The sequence below is a fragment of the Musca autumnalis genome, unplaced genomic scaffold, assembly GCF_047663935.1.
Source record: "Musca autumnalis isolate F117 unplaced genomic scaffold, ASM4766393v1 scaffold_2, whole genome shotgun sequence".
Classification (NCBI taxonomy): Eukaryota; Metazoa; Arthropoda; class Insecta; order Diptera; family Muscidae; genus Musca; species Musca autumnalis.
Genome location: NW_027411755.1, coordinates 116,254,442 through 116,257,464, shown reverse-complemented (window position 1 = coordinate 116,257,464; position 3,023 = coordinate 116,254,442). Strand labels below are relative to the sequence as shown.

The 3,023-nt window shown below is 33.5% G+C and overlaps 1 pseudogene; it reads left to right on the top strand.

The window, feature by feature from the left end:
- Positions 1–301: 301 nt before the first annotated feature.
- LOC141392367 (insulin gene enhancer protein isl-1-like) lies at positions 302–2,787 on the top strand (annotated as a pseudogene).
- The last annotated feature ends 236 nt before the right edge of the window (positions 2,788–3,023 follow it).

Genomic DNA, 3,023 nt, shown 5'->3' with positions numbered 1-3,023 from the left:
ACGAATGGTGGGAACATAGGAGTATAAATTAGATATAACATTATTAAGCGCCTGAATCTGCGAGTTCACATCCAACGAAGAAAAAGTAAGATCAAGGGAAATATTTGATAGATACAAGAAAAAACCATCCCAATCAATATTGTTGAAATCGCGATATTCTACATATATATCCCTAGGACGCATGAAAAAGTCCAATGAGGCAAAAATTAATGAGTGATGAGAAATTGAGGGACACTGAACTTGATGAGAAAATGTTAATAATGCAGGACGACTTAAAGCATAAAGTCAATCAATGACGACGATGAATGAACAATATCAAAGTGAGTGGGGAGAGAGTTATGAACGACAGAAAGACCCAGTCTCGTCGTCATTCAGACACAAAACACATCCCTACTCAAAATGCACAAGATCATTCTACAAACAACAATGACCTTTGACACGAGCCTTCGCTTTGTATTCTTTTGATCACAATTCTTTTTTTCTCCCTTCCTAGCAAAGGAATTCTTGTAAATATCACAATTTAAAGAGAACAAAAACTCCTAGCATTTAAGATTGTTCCAAAACAATTGATCTTTTGCGATCACATTCACAAAATGGAATTTACTTTGATGTTCTTTTCTTCTTCGGTCGTTCTTCTTCGTCACGTCTTAGTATTGCATGAAAACCAATCAATTTATCAACATGTGTTAATATAACCAAGAGAATTTCGCATTGTCGGACTATTTTTAAACCTTTCACATTATTTGGCCAATACAATGTACAAAAAATTTTAATTTTAGATTTTGATTGATTTACCCTTGAATATTGTGTTCTTGTTGAATTTGCAATAAATCGTATTCGATAAAAAGCCACAGCCTCAAATTAAAATTTATTTTTTTGTTTTTATTTTTTTGCAGTCTCAGGCAGTGAATCTGGCTCTCATAAAAGTATTAGGGACAAAAGTACTTCAGGACTATCGGATGGAAAACCAAAGAGATTACGAACGGTGCTCAATGAAAAACAGTTACATACATTAAGGTAAGTAAGACATATTTACTCTTATATTTGACTTCAAATAATAGTTGTGCGATTTATTTATTACAAATGCTCATTTACTTCTTAAATCATCAAGGAAAGTTTTATTATGATAATAAAATCACGTTTACATTTACGAAATCCAGTGAGTTTCAACTGTCAATTCCATTGTATATACGACAAATAAATCCTCATCAGAAATCTAGTGGATATTATTCGCAATGGAATTGAAAGTTGGAATCCACTTGATTTCGTAAATGTAAACATTGTTTAAGGCAGTAGTGTAACTTGAGCATTATACTACGTTTAACTAGCTCTTATAACCATGATAAACTGATAATTTAACTTACTTTAGTGTTTGATTTTCTTATATTCGTTATTTATTGTACCGTTACATCGCCTTTATCTGTATCTATTAATTAATTTTTATTTATTGTTTTCTCTATATAGTACCTTATATAATGCTATTTTGCGACCTGATGCGCTAATGAAAGATCAATTGGTAGAAATGACTAGATTATCATCAGGCGTTATACTTGTGTGGTTTCAAAGAAACAAAAAACGTTGTAGAGATAATAAGAAAACGATACAAATGAAATTACGAATGCAACAAGAAAATGTAAGAATTGTTGATTTAATTAACGCAACGCCTGGTATGGGCATTTACCTTCTTGATTTCTGCAACTTCGCATTATTTATTAATTTTAATAATTAAGAAAAATGTCTTTATTGTTCTTTTAGGAGGGTCGTAAACTGGGCTATGGTGCCAGGCATGGTATACCTATGTTTGCGCGATCACCTGTCCGACACAATTGACCCCATAACCTGCAGGGTATCGATGTCCAGACATATCAACCACCATGGAAAGTCCTCTCTGATTTTGAACTACATGCCGATTTGGATAGTAATGGTTCAATAAATATCCACACACCAGCATTTCAACAACTAGTGAATCAGGTAAGATTTCAGGAGTCCATATTTGAATGTCTTAATACAATCAGCTGATTCAAATGAAGCTAACATTACAAACTGCTGATTCTAATCTATTACATTTCAAAAGAAACACATTTTCCCATTATTACTAAGTCTCCGTTTCCCATTTTATTTAATTTCTTATGATTGTTTTTTGTTGTTTATTTTAAAGATGCATGGTTACGACCTAAATGGCATGCCACCCCATTATCAAGAACCACATCCGCAAATATTGGAGGCAACATGGATTCAGGAATTATCACACACCATCATCCGGACAGTACGGATTCCTAAGTCAGCTATTTGGAGAACGATGACAGTATGCCTGGCAGTCCCTAGATAAACGAATGAAATTACAGTCGAAATCGCTTATAATGTCGGTCAAGGGACCGACGGAATTTGTCGCTATAACCGATATGTCGTTATAAGCGATAGGGCTATAAAGGGCCCCAGAGATTTGGGACTTTTGGGTATCGTCGTTATAACCGATATGACGTTATAAACGACGACGTTATAAGCGATTTCGGCTGTATATCTACTTCTACTTCTCGCTTTACAAACCGAAAAACTAACATTGACGCATTCTCCACAACATCATCATTCTGTTCCTCAGCATCCTATTCTGTTGCTGGCAATTCAGGCATCTATATTCATATACACCATTATAATATTGCAGCAACGACAACAGTAGAGCAGGGCTACCCATATCATCACCACCTTCTTCAACTGGTTTTGGATCGGAAACTACCGGCAGTAGGACCAATGTTTATATATACATACGTAATTGTAAAATTATCTAAAAACAAATCACAACAAAAGAATAAGAAAAGAACTGTATTTTTAACTTTAATTTTATTATTAATAGAAAATGCTTGAAAATTAAAAGAAATAAACAAAAAAAAAACAACCAATCTGTGATTAAGCTGGGTCTTACTTTAAAAATAAAAAGTAAACACACATCACAACAAAACTGCCAAAGTGAATCCAAAAAAATTAATATTGAAATTGCATTTTTATCTTTTCTATGCACTGAAGGT